Genomic DNA, 19,411 nt, shown 5'->3' with positions numbered 1-19,411 from the left:
ATCGACTTCATCCGTATCTTTATTTTAGGGCAAATTTCTCTTTTTTCTCAATGCCTAAGACATGTTTCACCTTCTCTCATATTAAGAAACTGGCTCAAAAATTACGTATTTGTATAAATACTGAGATTAACAGGAATTTCTACTCTAACTATAAACATGTTCCTCTTCGCTATTCCACCTTCTAATCCCTTTTTATAAAAGTGGCATATAATGCAATAGTGATACTAATAGGATTCTAACACTCCCCCCCTACCTCTCCCCCGCCATGCTGTCATGCAGTCTGGACTCTACAGTGAAAATATCTGATTGAGGTCAGTGAGGAGATTTAAAGTCTCACTAATAAATTGAAATCTTTTGTGTTCAGGGTGAACACTTCCAGAATACCCAAGTATTATGGGGGGGAAAAAAGTCCACTTCGCCCAACTTCTTCACTTACAAAGTCTCCTGAAACAATCTTTTCAATGACAGGTAACAAGTGACATTTCTCCCAACTTTTTAAAGTCCCAGATCCAGAAACAACATTTTTTTTTTTTAAAAAAAAAAGTGAAAAGCAGTCAAAAGTTACTTTTTCTATGGAGGAATTTCAATCTTAACACAAGTGCCTTTAAGTTCCAAATAAAATCTAGGGTTTCTTTGTCAGCTACTGAAAAAAGGTACATCCTCTACTAGTGAACGTTTTGCAGTTGCTCTGATCCTGTGCAGATCCATTCAGATTTGGGATACTTATTCCCAAGGATGCAGTGCGTTCCTCAATGTTATATGTACAATAAACCACTTTATTTTGGATCCCTTCAACAGAGCATCAGCCTTAAAGCTACAATTCTACCAGACCCTTGGAGAGAGGGAGTGCATAGAAAGCACATCTCCTTCTACAGAAATATTGTGCGGGATCGGAGTGCGCGAGAATTTCAAAGGGAGGGGGGCAAAAAACAAAGAATCGGGGGGGGGAGAGAAAAAGCGCTCCCCTTTTCTTCTTTCACCACAAAGCAACGCCAAGCCGATCGAGCATCACCGCCCAAGCCCTGAGCAACCCTTTACCTTCTCTGTGGTCGCTGCTGCCGCTGCTGCCGCCGCGGAAAGCTCTCAAGTCTTTGCCAGTGGGGGATCCCCGGGTGACACTGGCCTTTTCTAAACCGGGTGGTTGTTTTGCTCCGCCGTAGGAACTCGCCGGGCGAGCAGGGGGCAAGCCCCTCGTCCTGGTCCGGCTTTAATTCGCTGGAGACGCTGCGAAGCGGGGAGGGGGAGCTGCCACAGAAAACAAGGCTCCGCTCCAAGTGAGCCCGGCGCTGCGGGGTCCCTCCAGCGGTCCCAGGCTGGGGAAGCTCCGGTCGGCCCAATTTGGGTGAGATCAGCGGAACTGGGGGGGTGGGGGTGGGAAGCGGGGAGGAAGAAGACTTGGCAGAATCAGGCACCCCCCTCTCCCCGGCTGCCTCTTCAGGGCCTGCCCGCTCCGTCTTTCTCCATGCTGCCTGGGGGAGGCAACTCCCTAGAGCCGGCCGCGCGCCCCTCCCCGAGCCGCACCGAGGCCCCCGCCGGCGTCGGCCCGCGGGATCCCGAGGTGGCCGGGGCAGAGGCGGGTCTGCCAAGCTCCGCCGCGGCCTCCCCGGGGCCTGCAGGCACGCCTTGCGGGGAACGCCAGGCCCGGCTGTGGTTTGGCGAGGTTGGCGGGGAAAGTCCCCCGAGAAGACCGCGGGCGACTAAAGAGGAAGAGGTGGCGGCCCGGCCTGGGGAGCCGCGCTGCGCTTGAGGCTGCTGCCTCGGCTTCACTCACTCCTTCACTCTCTTGGTCGCCGGCTGGGCTTTTTCTCAGCAGCGCCCCGCCGCCGGTCCAAATGCCACCATGCCAGCAGCCGAGCGGCCCCCTCTCCACAGGGGAAGGCGGGCTCCCGGGCGGCGCTTAGCAAGCCTGCTTGCTGCCCGGGGTAGCCTCTCTCGCTTGCGGGGAAACCGAGTGAAAGCGGCGGCAGCAGCGCCGCCGCCGCCGCCGTTCCCTCCCTCCTTCCCTCTTTCCCCTCCTCCTCCTCCTCCTCCTCCTCGCGGGTGATGCCAAGAGACTCCTCGCCCTCGCGCCCACCCGGCCTCAGGACGGCAGAGGAGCGAAGAGCCGCGGCTCAAGGCAGCTGTAGCCACCGAGGCTCTGTGTCATCTCTGTCCGCGCCGCGGGCTGCGAAGAGGCGAGGCGGGGCCAGGCCGCCGACATACACGCCGCCCAGTGACAGGCGGCGCACGAGGGCCCAACCAGGAGAGACCCCCTGCTGCAGAGGCCCACCCCCTCTCCCGCCCCCCACCCCCTCCCGTGTCTCCTTCATCCGCTCCGGGAGAGCGAGCCAGAAATGGGAGCGAGCGAGCGGCCGGCGCCAGGGCGACCTTTGCTTCCAGTTGCGGGAAGGAAGCCCCTTTCTTTTTCACGTACCGGGCTGCTCCAAGATAAGACCTTTCCTTTAAGGTCGCCCGGCTCTGCTCCTCCACCCGGCTCCGCGGTAGCCGTCGATGAGGAAAAAACCTGGTCCGTGTCAAGTACCCAAAGCGAACAAGTGCGCGCGGTCTCACGCCTGCCCTCCCTACTCGGAGAGCGCCGCGGGATTCCCCGCGGACTACCTGTGGCGAGATGATCGGTGCAAAGGGCTCATGAGGAGCACAGGGGTGGGGGGGCTGTTCTAGATCCAAAGCTCCCCAAAGGGGCCGGGAAAAGAGTCCCGAATGTATGGTTTCGTTGCTCGTTCCGAACTCTCGGCGCCGAATTTCAGAAGCGGCGCGCGGCGCTAAAGGCTCGCATCCTAATTTCTCCCTCCTACTTTCCCATCCCGAGGAAGGTAGCGCGACTAAAAGTTTGCAAGGAGATGTTGGGGGGGGACTTTTATCACTTCGAGGTCCATCTGACAGTTTCACGTTCCCCCCCCCCAAAAAAAAAAAAAGAAGAAGAAGAAGAAGAAGAAGGCTGGGTAATCAGATTCCGGAGCGAAACAAGAAGCTGACTTTTCACTGAAGCCAGAAAGTAGACCCTGGCAAGATGATGCTTCTGTTTTAGTTTCATAAACCTTTTGTGCTCGTCTTGTGGTCTTCCCAGTTTCCATGGGGACTCCTCTGAAACTGGCACTTCGTGGGTTGTGTTCTAAACGAATGATCTCTTCCACACTCCCTCTTTCTGCATGCGTACATATGCACATCACCCGCAGTAGTGGGTGTGCTTAGAGACATCCATGGAGCCACAATTCCCACACCCTGCATTGTCTCGGCCATGGTATGTCCCTCTATCGTTTTGTTTTGTCTCATGATGTTTCCTTCATCACATCCATAGCTATATCTGAGGCAGCTTCAACTCATCCTGAGCCGATTATAGATTAACAGAGTTGGAAGGGACCTAAATCATCTAGTCCAGGGGTCTCCAACCTTGCCAATTTTTTATGACTTGTGGACTTCAACTCCCAGAATTCCTCAGCCAGCACGTGCTGGCTGAGGAATTCTGGGAGTTGAAGTCTACAAGTTGTAACGTTGCCAAGGTTGAAGACCCCTCATCTAGTCCAACCCACCCAAGCAGGGGACCCTACATCATTTCTGATAGATGGCAGTCCAGTCTCTTCTTGAAAGCTTCCAGTGATGAAGCTCCCACAACTTCTGAAGGCAAGTTGTTCCATTGGTTGTTTGTTCTCACTGTCAGAAAATTTATCCTTATTTCCAGGTTGAATCTCTCCTTGTTCAGTTTCCATCCATTATTCCTTGTCTGGCCTTCAGGTGCTTTGGAAAATAGTTGATCCCCTCCTCTCTGTGGCAGCCCTTCAGATATTGGAACACTGTTATCATGTCTACCCTGATCCTTCTCTTCATTAGACTAGCCATGCCCAGTTCCCGCAACCATTCATTGTATGTTTTAGCCTCCAGTCCCCTAATCATCTTGGTTGCTCTTCTCTGGTTGCTAATCATCTTGGTTACTCTTTCTACAGTCTCAACATCTTTTTTATAGTGTGTTGACCAAAATTGGATGCAGTATTGCTTCCCTTTTAAGCAACAGATTGCTACATTTTTCACAGGACTAAGGCTTCTTGACACATTTCAGGACCCGTTTGGTCAGGGTCATCATTAGATGACTTCCTATGGATGGAATCGATTCTGAACTTACTGGTCACATAGGAGTGGTGTGAACATTCTTCCTCCTCTGGAGTCCTTGAGAAATGGTCTTCCAGAGCTGCTCCACTGTGGGCAGGGGGGAAATTATTTCAAATTGGCTACTTCCAGTATGTCTGCCAGTGGACCAGACATACTTGTAATAGTGAAAATAGCTGCACAGTGAAGTGGAAGAGGGACCCTCAGAGCTTTCTCTCTGCTACTTCACAGCACTTTTCATGCCCAACAGTTGTAGTTTAGGCTGCTTTTAGACATGGGCTCAGAACTATTCCAAAAGAGTATTATTTTGCAGCTTCTGCTGGCAAGTTATCTTCGAATGTACCTGCACAAAACACATGTGTAAAAACAGAACAATTTTTGGCAGATGGCCAATCATTTGCAAGACCAGCCAAGAGAGTGGTTGGTGGGTGTTTTCCAGCCAATTGATGTTCAGTAGGAGGAGAAAGATAGCCAGGGAAATCCAGAAATGCCTATCTTTAATTAGTCCTGTACACCATAAATAAGGAAAGCACCATTTGTTGGTATCATGCCGATGGGAGGATAGTAATTGCCTGTGGGAACAGCATATTTTATGCTTCTGTAGTTCTCTGCCAGCTCAAGCACTTTAACATGGGTGGAAAGAAGAAATCTGGTTTATATTTGGAACAGACGGATTTCAGACCTTGAGGCCATATTTAAGTAAGTTATGTTTATCTTAAAACTTATCTTCAGGAGATTTATTCAAAGACCCATCCCTACTTTAATTCATAACCTCAGTATTATTCCCTAATATTTTCAGTCTTATCTCTTAATGAGGTTGGCTCATCTCCAGTCAATAAGTGAAAACAGCCTTATGTGGTCACTTAATGTACTATAATATAGGTAGTTTGGTTTCCCCCAAACTAAATCTTCGTTATCCACCACAGATTCGAGGTATATAAAGTCAATTATATTCCATAACAATATTTGGATGTTTAATAGCTAACTTGTTGCTGGGATGTCCAGAGTTGTTTTGGAAATGTTGAGAAGGATGGCCCTGTGTCATCTCATCTTATCAAGATCAGTTCTATGGTTCTAAATGACATGGATAGATGCATAATCATGGAAGGTTTGTGTACCTTCTTAGAGGGGCTATTTCTACTCTAGGGTTTCTAATTATACTTTTAGATGATTGGGAAACATATTTCCCTAGTTTCTTTACTTCACATTCTCTGGAATTTCTGAGAAACTCAAATGGGTATGGCAAGAGGAACAGAAAAAAACTGCCAAGAAGATTTTAAAAACTTATAGAATTGCATAACAACAGCTCCACTTACTCATGCTGCAGTAATCCAATTGGTGGACATTTTCCCATTAGTAGTAATATGCTTAGGGAGAAGGGCAGCAAACCCAGTGGAGAAAACCAATCATGTTGCCTGTAACATCTGGCATACACATAAATCATGACAATAGGATTCAATAAGGAGTCACAAGAGGGACAGAGTAGGGATTGGTAATGAGGATGGCCAGTTGATAATAACATTGGTTTGTGGCAACACAATGGAAGGTGGATAGTCTTTTGACTTACAAGTATCTCTGGAACTAACCTCACATTACAATTTTAGGAAGATATCAGGAATGGTGTTTATCCATCCAACAAAGTTTTATCTAATTAGTTACCTTGAATCATGAAGTGGGCTGCAAATTAGTAGTAGTAGTAGTTGTAGTAGTAGTAGTAGTTTCTCCATAAATGTTTCTTTCCCAACACCTGCCTGTTTTCTGTTGACTCAAATGTGTCCAACTGAACCTAGTATCTGATTATGTGGAACAAGATGTTCTCTTTGTATTGGAGTCCAATGTTCTATTCAGTAAACATGCATGAAGTCATGTGTCTTCTGGGGAGGAAGGAGATGAGGGTAAATGAAATCTATCATGATGGAAATTGCTTCATTTTGACATTAAGTCATTTTGGGATCATCCTAGTTTCTAATAGTCACGAGGACTGCCAATAAAATTAAGTATGCATGTTTAATCCCATCCCACCCACCCACCCAAAGTCTTTGTGTTTTGTGTCACTGTGATGGGAGTGTTCCTGGGAAGAATGAGAGAAGAACCCAGAAGGATATCAAGGTATCCCAAACAGGGGCACCTAAGATGTGAAGGTTATCCCATATATCCACTATTTTCAAGGACAACATCAAGAATTGCTTTGAAGTCTTGAACTTCATTGATGGAGAACCAGAGGAACTGTGGGATGAATTTAAGGAAGTCATTAAGGATGAATGTGAAGAGGTTGCCAAAGATAAAAGAGAAGAAAGCAAACTAGATGTCAGAACAAACTGGAATTTGATCAGAGAAACCAAAGCCAGATAAAACAAAAACCTCAAGAAGAATCTTCACAAAGAATTTCACAGAGTTGTTAAAAAAGAGAAGAAGCAGTATTACAACAACATCTACAAGGATTTGAAGATGGGAACAGGCATGGAAAAACAAGGAATGTTTTCCAAAAGATCTCTGAACTCAAAAAGAAATTCCAGTTTGGAATACAGGACACCAATGAATGGACAGATTCAAAAATATCAAATAAAAATGAAAGGAAATATTACACTATACTATGCTATAAATTAGAGAAGTCAACTCTACTATAGATTAGAGAAGTCAACACCCTATATTGTATACCTTAGAAGATTTTACCTATTTACAAGAACTTGTAGTACTAGAAAATGAAGTCAGATCAGCATTCTCATTGCTGGACAGCTAGAGGAACTGATGGGATATCCACAGAAATATGAAAACGAACAGAATCTGTACAGATCCTAATTAAGTGATGCCAGAAAATCTGAAGAATTACCCAGTGGCTAACAGATGGGAAGAGGTTGATCCACATTCCAATACCAAAAAGAAAAAAAAAGGTATAACAGAATGTGCAAACTATCTCACAATATCCTTAATTTCACATGCTAGCAAAATAATGCTTACAATCATCCAATGCAGATTAGAGCCTTACATGAAAAAGAAGATGCCAGATGTTCAGGCTGGCTTTAGAAAAAGCCGGGGAACATGAGACGTTGCTGATGCAAGCTGGATAATTGAGAACGCCAAAGAATATCAAAAAGAAGTCAGTATGTGCTTCATTGCATAATTTTTTTTAAAAAAAGATTTTAGTTGTGTCAATCATGTCAAGTTATAGAATGTGCTTAGAAAAATGGGAATTCCAAATCATCTCAATTGTCCTCATGCAAAATCTGTATGCAACTCAGGAAACAGCAATACAGGCAGAACATGGCGAAGCAGACCAGCTTCAGGTTGACAAGTGAGATAAGGCTGTATACTCTTCCCTTATTTATTCAACCCATATGCTGAATGTACAATAAGGGAAGCTGGATGGGAAGAAGATGAGTGTGGTTTAAAATTGAAGGAAGAAACATCAATAACCTGTGTGATCTGTATGACGCTACCCTGGTGGCTGAAAAGCAAAGAATTTGCAAATGCTAACAATACATGTCAAGGGGCACAGTAAAAGAATGGACTAAAATTAATTATTTTAAATGAAATATTTAAATAAAGCCATCTAGAAATAGGCTGCAGACTAGCACTTGGTGGAACAGCCTTCAAAGCCTTGAAAACTTATTCAAATACTGGGATATGTGTATACCTACAAGAATCAGAGTAGTGCGAACCCTGGTATTCCCTCTGATATTCTATGAAATGAAAATTGGACTTTGAAGAAGCTGGATAGAAAAAAGTATTGATGTTTTTGAACTTTGGTGTTGGAGAAGACTTCTGAGAATACCATGGAGAATACTAGCTAACAAAACAAACAAATGGAACATTAAACAAAACAACCCAGAATTCTCACTCGAGGCACAAATCAACCAACTCAAATTATCCTGCTTGAAACACATTGTGTGAAGACCTAGCTCTCTGGGGAAACCTCTAACGCTGGGAACAGTGGAAAGAGAAGAAAGAAAGGAAAGAGGAGAGGAAAGGAGAAGAGGGGGAGGGGAGGGGAGGAGACGAGACGAGACGAGAAGAGAAGAGAAGAGAAGAGAAGAGAAGAGAAGAGAAGAGAAGAGAAGAGAAGAGAAGCCAGGAGGATGAACTGAATTACAGTGGCTGTGGGTATACTTTGGGAAGACTTGAAAGACCAGATTAAGGATTTATCATCATGGAGAAAATCTATGTGGTTGCTAAGAATCAACATCAAGTTAATGACACATAATCGATCAATCAATGCACATTTAGGTTCAGGAGAGATTATTCATCTCATCTTCTTTCTAGTTAAACTTGTATATTTTTCTTTTTTTCTTTTTAATTTCTACATGGGATTTGTCCCACGAGCAGCAAAGTAACATCTGATGTTTCTCATGCCATTAAAATGTTGACATTCCACATGCTAAAAATAATACCTAATTTCCTAGTTCTCATTCACATGTCAGATGTTAATGCCATTTCTTTTATATCATTTTTTTTTTAAATGAAATGCTATAGACTTTGTGATCATTTTGCTGCTTTCTGAAAACAGCTAAAAGAACACACAGCAGTCAGGAATATTTAGTGTATTAGCTGTCTACAATTTTAGGTGTATTTACTTGGAAATAAACCTCATGAAGCCTGGGGAAAGTTCTGAATACAGGATGACAAGACCAGGCTGTCTTTATTTTTACTAGCAGGGTTTGTTTGTGTCCGTAAACTCTTATGTAATCATTTCAGTTTAACTTCTTGTACCCAAAACATGTTATATGCAAGTCTTGATATACAATGTAACATATTGTGTGACCCTAGCTTTTTGAATAAACTATGAGTAAGTGTGGCTAACCACAGTCATGAATCAATTCAGAAAGACTTGGATATGAACTACCAGCCTGATCTTTCAGCATTTTTTACTCAGTAGATATAAAGTCATGATTGTTATTAAATTAATCTTAAAGGAAAAAAAATGGATAGAATACTTTTAAACAGCCAAGACGGATCATGCCCCACATTTCCCAATCATACCACAACTAATCACAATGATCTACTATATGTCGATTTCATAGAAGATGCCGTTGAAAAGGCATTACGCAACCTAAAACCATCAGTATCTATTGGCCCTGATGGATTATGTGCCTACTTCTTAAAAAAGCTTTTAGCCACTATAGCAGAACCTCTTAGCATAATCCATGAAATATCTTTCAGAACCATCTCCTTGCCTAACTTATGGTCACTAGCCATGGTCATCTCTATCTTCAAAAAGGGTGACCCCAGCCTAGTTGAAAATTACAGACCAATCTCATTATGTTGCATCTCATGCAAAGTCATGGAATCAATCATAAACCAATCCATTACCCTCTACTTAGTGACAAACAACCTACTCTCTAACAAGCAGTTTGGCTTCAGAAAAAAATTGTCCTGCAATCTGCAACTCTTATGCTGCAAAAACATATGGACTTCACAACTCGATCAGGGTAAAGCAATAGATGCAATTTATATAGACTTCTGTAAAGCCTTTGATTCAGTAGTACATGACAAACTATTTCTAAAACTAAAATCTTATGGCATTTCCAGATCCCTGCATAAGTGGATAGCTGCGTTCCTATAAAACAGGCAGCAAGTAGTCAAAATAGGGAACGCCCTATCAAACCCTGCACTTGTTAACAGCGGTGTCCCCCAAGGAAGCGTTTTATGACCCACACTCTTTATACTTTACATAAACAACCTTTGTGATCATATTATAAGCAAATGCGTTCTCTTCGCTGATGATGTAAAACTATTCAACGCCACTGACAATGCTGCTACCTTACAAAAAGACCTTGACTATCTGTCAGATTGATTAAACAATTGGCAACTCCAAATCTGAACTGACAAATGCTATGTCTTACACACTGGCAACAAAAAAAAAAAAATCAAAATACAAAGTACAAGCTGGGCGGATACGACCTTGTAGATGACCTTCACTCTGTCAAGGACCTTGGAGTACTCATCACAAATGATCTAAGTGCCAGAGCTCACTGTAACAGCATTGCCAAAAAGGCATTAAAAGTTGTTAACCTAATTTTGCGTAGCTTCTTCTCTGGTAATATTGTACTGCTAACTAGAGCATACAAAACATTTGCTAGACCAATTCTCGAATACAGCTCATCTGTCTGGAACCTGCACTGCATATCGGACATTAATACAATTGAGAGACTCCAGAGATATTTCACGAGAAGAGTCCTCCATTCCTCTACCCGCAATAGAATACCTTATGCCACCAGACTTGAAATTTTGGGTTTAGACAACTTAGAACTGCACCGCCTTCGGCCTGACCTAAGCATAGTACATATCTGCTACAATGTCCTACTTATCAACGACTACTTCAACTTCAACCACAACAATACATGAGCAAACAATAGACACAAACTTAAGGTAAACCGCTCCAAACTCGATTGCAGAAAATATGACTTCAGCAACAGAGTGGTCAATGCCTGGAATACACTACCTGACTCTGTGGTTTCTTCCCCAAACCCCCAGAACTTTAACCTTAAACTGACTACTGTCGACCTCACCCCATTCCTAAAAGGTCTTGAAGGGGCGTGCATAAGCATGCCAACCGTCCCTGTCCTAATGTTCCCTTTTATTCGTATCCATTTCATGTATTCATAATTATGTTTATACTTATATCTGTTATCTAATACATGCTTGATGAAAATAAATAAAATAAACAATAAAAATAAATAAAAATAAACAAGAGAAGCACTTGGCACATACCATGTTTTCCTGAAAATAAGACTCTGTCTTTTATCTTTTTGAACTCTGAAATAAGCGCTTGGCCTTATTGCCATGCGCTCAAAAGCCTAATTGGGCTTATTAACAGGGAATGTCTTATTTTGGGGAAAACAGGGTACCATTTTCCAAATTCTTGCTCTTTAACCTACCCAACCATTGTATATGGGGCTGGAGAAATAGACATGCATGCCATGAATAATCATGTAAACAATCCTGAATAGGAGATACACCATGGGACACCATGGAACACCCCTTTTCTTAACAGTTGAAGAAAATTATATCTCTGGAAAACTTCACACAACCTGCCTTTGCCATCAAGCCTGCAACCCTGATAGCATGGGTGAACCCAAGCCATGGTCTGAATGGTTGTGAGTCTCTTGACAGCTATTTTATTGTTGTGGCCCACCAGCAGCCTGCGCGGATTGTGGCTGATCCCGACAACGAGGAGGCTGGTGTGAGGTCGCGCCAGCAGCTGGCGCTCGCGCCGGACAGCAAGGAGGCTGAAGAGAATGTGGTGCCAGAGGCAGAGACTCAGCCAGGGCCTTCAGAACCTCCAGAGGCTCCTTCAAGTGGAGAGAGCAAAGTGGAGGAGCCTCTCCTCAATGCTCGAGCACGCAGGGCTACCAAAAGGCAGGAGTGGCTACTCAGAAGGAGGAGGTCTCGAGAGTAAGGTTTGAGGATAATTGACCACTCCCTTAGCCTATTTAAGTCACACGCAGTTAGTAATTTCTTGCTGGAAACAACGTGTAATTATTACAGAGCATTTTGGAGAGTGAGTGTCTTATCGTATCTTGTTTTCTGGGCTGGTTGCCAACCTTTGCCAGACTTTGTTTATTCTTGGTACATTATAACTTTGATAAGGACCGTTGTGTGTCACAATTCTTGAGAATCCGGAGCTGGGGCAGAACATTTATGTTATTTTTGTTGGGTTTTGTTGTCTTTGAAATATACATCTCAGAATCACTTTGTATCATTAATATTTTGCATTTCCCCCTTTCCCCCATACCTATGATTTTCAGAACTATTACGAGTTCTTGTGAATAGAAAAAAAGGGTTCTTGCCCCTAGCAGATTAGGCTTAATTTTGTTTCACAGACCACCTTAAAAACTTATACAGGTAAATCATTTAGTTACCTGTCTCTACCTTACCCTATTTGACTATGTCATGTGGTTTGAGTATAGCCAACGAAATTATTGGGTGAAAACATAGAGATATTGAAGCCGTCAGCAATTTCCCAATAGCCATAAGGTATTTCCCAATGTTCATTGTGTAGCTTCCCTATAGAATTCAGAAAGCAGGGTTCATCTGAGAACACCCCATCAGATGAAAGCATAATTCGGAAAATATTGGATTGTGCAGAGATGGATAGAATGACATTGAAAATAAAAGATAAAGGAGATACAGAGTACTACTCAACAGGGGTTAGTTTTTATCAATGGTTAGATATAAGAGGTAGAGGTTAGATGAAGAAAGATTATTGTTATGTGCACGTAAAAGATGAACCTTGTTTATGACTATAAGTATGCTAATATAATAAATATGATTATAAATATTGCTATAATTACTATGTATATTATTAGTATTATCCAGTGGTGGGATTCAAGTAATTTAACAACCGGTTCTCTGCCATAATGATTTCTTCCAACAACCTGTTTGCCAAACTGCTCTGAAAGTTAACAACTGGTTCTCCCGAAGTGGTGCGAACTGGCTGAATCCCACCACTGGTATTATCATTATTACTATATCTGTTGCTTTTTTGGTAAAATGAAATGCCTGGACAATACACTGTTTTCAATATATTTAGATTAAATAAAAAAATACTATTAAAAAGAAAAGAAAAAAAAGCAGATATGTTGCATGCAAATATTTGCAAATATGCAAATATAGCCAGAAATTGACAGGTTGTTGATGTCCCAATGGAATATCTCAGGTGCCTTCTCTTTATGAATTTGGATAATAAAGATATAATTAATGTATCTCAGAAAGAGTTCAGTTCGTGCTTACAAAGAGAAAAAGAGATATTCTAAAACTGCCCTGAAAATCTTAGTAAACTAGTATTGGATAGAAGTGCTGTTTAGAAATTACAAAGCTCATAAAAAGAAAAATTCTGAACAGATTACACAATTATGACAGAGCTAGCTAGGACAGGATATAAACGTAAGAGCTAAAATATTAAAGATAATCTAAAATACTAAAAAGCTAAGTTAGTTAATTGCTAATATGTTAAGTACCAAATAGAGAATGCTAAATTCTAAACAGATTACACATATTAAGGTAAATCTGCTGAAATAAAATATAAATACAAATGCTAGCATACAGCAGAAGATCTAAAATGCTGAAAAGCTGGATTACTTAATAGTTGATCTGCTGAATATATGAGAGACTAGAATATGGTACATTAAATTCAAATAGGTTTTTAATGTTAGAATAAGCTTAGCTAAATACAGAATATTGAACCACAAAGCCAATAAATGCTAGAAAAACTAACAAATAAGAGATTAAAATGAAATTACTTAGAAACATCAGGTAATTTTTTAAAAAAAGGAATGATAGTAGTGGTAATTTGATAGACAATATTCCAGATCTAAAATACCTGATTCTAACTTGTTATATAATAAAGAGTTTAATAGATGTGCTGCATTAATAACACTACAAATAATGTTAATTTTTTTCTCTAGAGGGCTTGTAATGCAGCTTCAAGAGAATGTAAAAGATTCTTTTCTAAGTAAAATTCAACTTCTGGTCACTTCGTGGAAACATCTATGCAATTTGATTGGTAATGATGTGGACATGACTTGTCATTATTCTCTTCTTTTCAACTTCCCATACTTATTCTGAGCCCTAATCCCTGTCCAAAGTATTAATACCTGGCCTTGGCTTTCAAGTCCAATGTAATGGTATGTGGGAAAGACTGGGGAGACCAGGCCCAGAGATGCTGCCTAGTGAATGGTCAGATAAGAGACGGAATAGTCCACAGCTGGAGTTTGAGTGAGACAAGAAGCTCAAAAGGGACTCTACTGCACCTTTCTCAAGCACAGTTTGAGAGCAGGGCTGTCAAACTCAGAGCCTCTGGATCAGATGCGTCAGATGCGTCATGTGCTGGCCATGCCCATGCCCGGTTTAGCGAAGGGGAAAAAAGTCACGATGCTCATGACAATGTGAGTTTGACACCCCTGTTGTAGAGAATTGTGTTTTCTGTCTGTTTTACTTGAGAGGGTTGACAGTATCTCATCCCATTGTATACAGTTTTACCTATCAGACTCATGGAAGCATGAAAAGATTTAAGGCCTTAAGGGCCTTAGTGTTAACTTTTACAGGCAGATCAGACAAGAAACACAACTAGATGCGCTAATTCTACTTTATTGTAGATGTCAAAGCTACATTAACAGAATCTTGCAAATCTCTTTCACAGCCTGAGAAGTTAGGGAGGTTCCTTTTTGAATCTCTTTGCCCAATAGGCAGCTATGGGCTACACCCTCTTTTATCTGATAATTCCCTAGGCAGCATCTCTTTCCCCCTCATCATCTCTCAGTTTCATTCCAACATACCATTATACTTAGAGGCATATATATGAGTTCCAGGTATAGTTATAGAAGAGGCGATAGACATCACGCTCTCCGGAACGTTTAAAAGTTTAAAAAATTTTATTTTAAAACTTGTGCTAAGCTTTCGTTGGCCTCTACCGACTTCGTCAGAGTATAAAATCCCCATTGAGGAGCTGCTTGCTTTTATGTAATGCTGATCAATTTAGTCATTGCGCGTGTAACAGGCCCCACATTGCGCGTGTAACAAGGGTGTGGGCCTGTTACACGCGCAATGACTAAATTGATATCCAGACTACTCCTGAGAAGGCAGCCTTGTCACTCTTGATGGGCTGCACTGGAAACTGACTATTTAGCACCAAAGACAGATGGAGGCAATACTGGGAACAACGTGTTCATTTCCTAGCTGCATGTTTCCTGGTCATTGTGAATCCTGCTTTGCTTTGGATTAACACAGTGCTTTGACTTTGATTGTATGTCGTGAACCCTCTTGTATTGTGGATTTAATTTTGCCTGGTGGATTTGTCTTATTTGGGAAACTTTCAAATGCTGTATGAACTCATTGGCCATTGCTCTGTGGACTAGCATTGGTCTGCTTTTGGCTGGACTTAATTGGGATAGTTCTGGGTTTTTGATGAAGGGAATTGCTGGAGACTATTAATAAACCCACTAAACCCCCCATTATGTGTGAGTGAGTGGGACAGCACAGGTAGAAGGGACTAGTATAAAACTACCAGTTGCCCTCTTTCTGGAATTGCCAGTCCAATGCTCTTTTAGATTAACTCCCTCTATCCCCCACTGGGATTATTTGCTCCTTGCCGTCATTATCCCCCTGAGACCACATTGAAACTTTAGAGGATTTTTTTCCTTGTGTCTTCTCTTGTTTTCTCTTGCCGTCAGTTCCTTATGCTCACCCTTAATGCTTCTGTCTCCTTATCTCTTTCTCCTACATGTCCACTTTCTAACCATTAAAAATGTTCTCTCAATCACATCTTTACTTCTCTTAGGTCCCCCACCCCCATAAATTTGTGGCAATCATGTTGATTGGGTACCATATTGGAAAAGGAAAGGAAAGAAAATAATTTTCCAGCTATTTATACAGTCCCTGATCAGGCATAATAAGTATCTCTCCAAATTACCAAGCTTAAAAGTTTATGAATATGTATTTTGGAACATACATGTGTACTAATTAAATATCTAGGTAGCTGTAAATCTCTTTTCTTCTGCAAAACAAGGACTAAAGAACAAGAAGCAGAGTTCAGCTTTTATCTTGTTTCTCTTTTATGACTGTACTAATCACCTTCAAATGCTCAAATGAATTTTTAACAGCCTTAGAGAAGATGACCATTAATTAGCATTTCACAACTAATCCTAAATGCAATTTTAAAGAGTTAATGTTATTCATGCAGGAAACAAGATGCTACTTTGACTGTATATTTGAACAAAGAGTTGTGTGCCTATTCCTGTTAGTCATAGTATTATAGACTAGGAAGAGTCCATCTGGACCTCTGAATGCAATTCCTGTACAAGAATCCAAATGAAAAAAAAAATCACTGATAGATAGTATCAAGGTTCTTATTGAATGCACCATATATTGGGGAGCACCACTCTTCTGTGGGTAATAGGTTCCATTACCAATTGTTTTTTATTGCTAAGGTTTTTATTTCTAATTTCAATTAAATTCAATTTCAATTTATTTTCTAACAATTATTTTCAGCTTCATTTTTAAAAAATCTGGGACAATGAAGAGCAGTTATGGTTTTCCCCATGATAATCTTTTTAGATATTTGAAGAGTGCCATCATATTCTTCACTCTTCCTTTCTCAGTGCTAAAAATGCCCAGCTCTTTCAATCTCTTTTCATAGGACATACTTTGTATTCATCCTGGCTACTCTTCTCTCAACCTGTTCCAATTCTTTGACTCTTTCTTAAAGTATGATATCCAGAACTGGGCATAGAAGTTGAGGTGAAGTCTGACTAATGAAGAATTAATTGGAGCTGGTCCTTCCCATAATTTAGAAACTCTGCTTCTGCTGATGCAGGTTACATATTCAATTTGTAATCAAGTGTAATTCTAGTAACTTTCACCAGAACTCTTACTGAGCTATGTCTCTCCCCTCTGGTGCTTGTAAATTTGATTTCTGGTTCCTAAGTGGGTAAAAAAAAAACCTTTCTGTTTTTTCTGTTAAATATTAAATTATTAAGACTGTTTCTGCAATTTGTGGTCCATACTTTTCTGAATCCTTATTTCCCTTCTGTTTGAAGATATAAATTTTCCTATTCTGATTGTTTTGTACTTCTTCTGTTTGCCAGGATTTATCAAAATTATCAGTTTGGGCAACCACACATTCCATCAGTATCCAACATGTAATTCAGTATTCTAATATAATGATCTGGTCATGGAGATTTAATTTTTTAAAAAAGAAAATAAACATTCCCTGCTTTATTTTTCTGAAATTTTAATTCTTCCTCTTTATGTGCTCTTCACCTTTTCCTGGTGGAATACATTCACTATTGTTAGGGAAGAAGGAACCAATTAGTTTTGACTTTTCTTCATGTTTGTCCTCATATTATCCTAATCACATCACAAATATACTTCAGTACCATTTTTCTATGACATGTCCTCATGACATTGCCTTCATTTGAACCATACTGCACATGTGAGGCAGATTAATGTTAGCTAACAGTTCAAATTTCAAAATAACATATTTGCTCTCAGGGTGCTGTGGTGATTAATGCATCAGGCTAGAAACCTAAGGCTGTGAGATCCAGTCCCACCTTAGATACAAAGACTTTGTGGCAAAATCTACAATGCTTCCTCAATAAAGCGTGTGGGACCTGCCCAACAATTACTTGTCACTTTAAATTGCTACAGGCGTATCAGTTCCCTTCCAATACCTGGGCACCATTTTCCAAGACCTCACCTCAGGGATCTTGATTAGCGGAAACTAGTGATGGTGGCAGAGGGACACTACATAAGGAAGCAAGAGAGAAACTATGAATGCAAGTCAAAAACAACTAGCACAGCATTCTGAAACACTTTTTCAGATTACCATTAAACCCATGTTTAAAAATAGTCTAATAAAGAGCTGATAGACATTGAAGACGCACATAAGCTGTGGTGGCGCAGTGGTTTGAATGCAGTACTGCAGGCTACTTCTGCAATTTGGCAGTTCGAATCTCACCAGGCTCAGGGTTCATTCAGCCTTGCACTCTTCCGAGGTCAGTAAAATGAGGACCCACATTGTTGGGGGCAATATGCTGACTCTGTAAACCGCTTAGACAGGACTGTAAAGGACTATGAAGTGGTATATAAGTCTAAGTGCTATTGCTATTGCTGTCTCATAATGTGTCAACTGTTTTCCATTTTGGGTGATAGGTGCTGAGCTATGGTACCTTGACTCCCCTGCTTTGCTGCTAGGCTGAGAGGAGTGGCAGATAAGGATAAACCACTCTTTTCTAGTAGGTCCTCAGTTTGTGGTGATCTGGAGGGGTGAAGGAGAACTTTGCTCAATAAAAAAATGAATTTCTCGACTTCTTTTCTTATAATCTAGACTAGAAATTCCAAAAGCAAGATGCTATCTGCAACCGTGTGATGGAATGCAGGAGAGAGAAGTAAAGATGGTGGTTACAATGGTATGATCAAACCCAGTGATGGGATTCTACCAGTTCGGACCAGTTCGCCTGAACAGGTAGTTCCCACTTCCTGCCGAGAGCGAACCGGTTCTCTGTTGCTGTGAAAGTGGGCCTGCCTGCCCGCCCCTGGGTTATACTGACCTTTATTTCTGTTAGATCGTGGGAGGCAATGAAGAGGCAGGACTACAGACAGTAAGTTCAGCTCTTTATTTAAGTAAGTGACTTCTGCAAAGGCTTAGCTGGCAGCACTCCCTTTTAAAGGGAGCAGTCCCACTGATTCAGCCACTGACAATGCTTTACATTTCCCTCCGTTTGAATCCACCAATCAGTGGTGGGCCCCGTTTGAATCCACCAATCAGTGGTGGGCATGCAAATGTCCAGCTAAACCCAGACCTGAGTGAAGCCTACATCCCTGGCTTCACTTGTTATTTACATATGTAACAATTTCTGCTTCTGAAGCCCAGCTGATCAGGGGCAGCAGATTGAACTGGCCCTCCTCAGGTGTTTTCCTTGCTCCTTTCCTTGTTTGCAATGTGGAAGTTCAATTTTATAGAAACTGTGCACGCACACGCAGCATATGTCTGGTGCGCATGTACTAAGCAAACCGGTTGTTCAACCAATAGGATCCCACCCCTGATCAAACCCCTTTTGTATATGTAGCCAGGTTTTTCACAAACATACATAAAGAAGTAGAGAACCACTGCAATTACAGTGCAGAGGGGGGCATCTCCTAGTAGATGCCCCCCTCCCTCAGAACTCTGACATGCATTAGAAGGAAGTTTAAGGTTATTACACAAGAATTCCAACAAATATTCTACTTTCAAGTAAAATAGAATTCTTTATTGGCCAAGTGTGATTGGACACACAAGGAATTTGTCTTGGTGCATACGCTCTCGGTGTACATAAAAGGAAAGATACATACAAAAGTACATACTTGACTATAAATAGACAGTCTAACAAGCTAGATGTGAATAACTAGCTAAGGCAATTTAAAGTGGCAAAATCCTAGCTGAGTTAGTTTCTGAGGGAGATATAAGAATGGTTGAATTAAATTGTCCACCTCTTCTGCATGGGTGGATGTTCCAAAATAAACCCTTTTAATCTTACCCAGATGTTTTCAGCAAGGCTTCTAAATACACGGAAATGAATTTCTTCCCAGTTTTCTTCAGATAAGAAACTACTTTGTTTCCTTTTATATTAGAAGTATTTTTTTTAAATGCTAAGTTATATTCTTTGAATTCCATATTCTAGTCATAACTCTCATTCCACTAGTTCTTATGACACCTATCAGAACATATTTGCCTTCCTGTGTTAGGATTTCCAGTCTTTTTTTTTCACCTTTTCCAAAAATATGTTTGTTGGTTTGTTGGTTTAGTATTTTGGAATGGCACTGGTCTCATCATCCC

General features: G+C 41.4%; 1 protein-coding gene across 1 annotated transcript in view; it reads right to left on the bottom strand.

Annotated features, from left to right (window-relative positions):
* The window catches only part of LARGE1 (LARGE xylosyl- and glucuronyltransferase 1), a 381,838-nt gene extending 379,888 nt beyond the window's left edge, over window positions 1-1,950 (bottom strand). The window contains exon 1 of the mRNA XM_070947065.1: window positions 1,039-1,950. The gene's annotated coding sequence lies outside the window, so the exon portion shown is untranslated. The remainder of the gene's footprint in view (window positions 1-1,038) is intronic.
* Window positions 1,951-19,411: the final 17,461 nt, after the last annotated feature.

The sequence above is a fragment of the Pituophis catenifer genome, unplaced genomic scaffold, assembly GCF_029215685.1.
Source record: "Pituophis catenifer annectens isolate HBS135680 unplaced genomic scaffold, rPitCat1.0.hap2 SCAF_7, whole genome shotgun sequence".
Taxonomy (NCBI): Eukaryota; Metazoa; Chordata; class Lepidosauria; order Squamata; family Colubridae; genus Pituophis; species Pituophis catenifer.
Note: the sequence above shows the minus strand (reverse complement) of the source record. Positions and strands in the feature narration are given on the sequence as shown.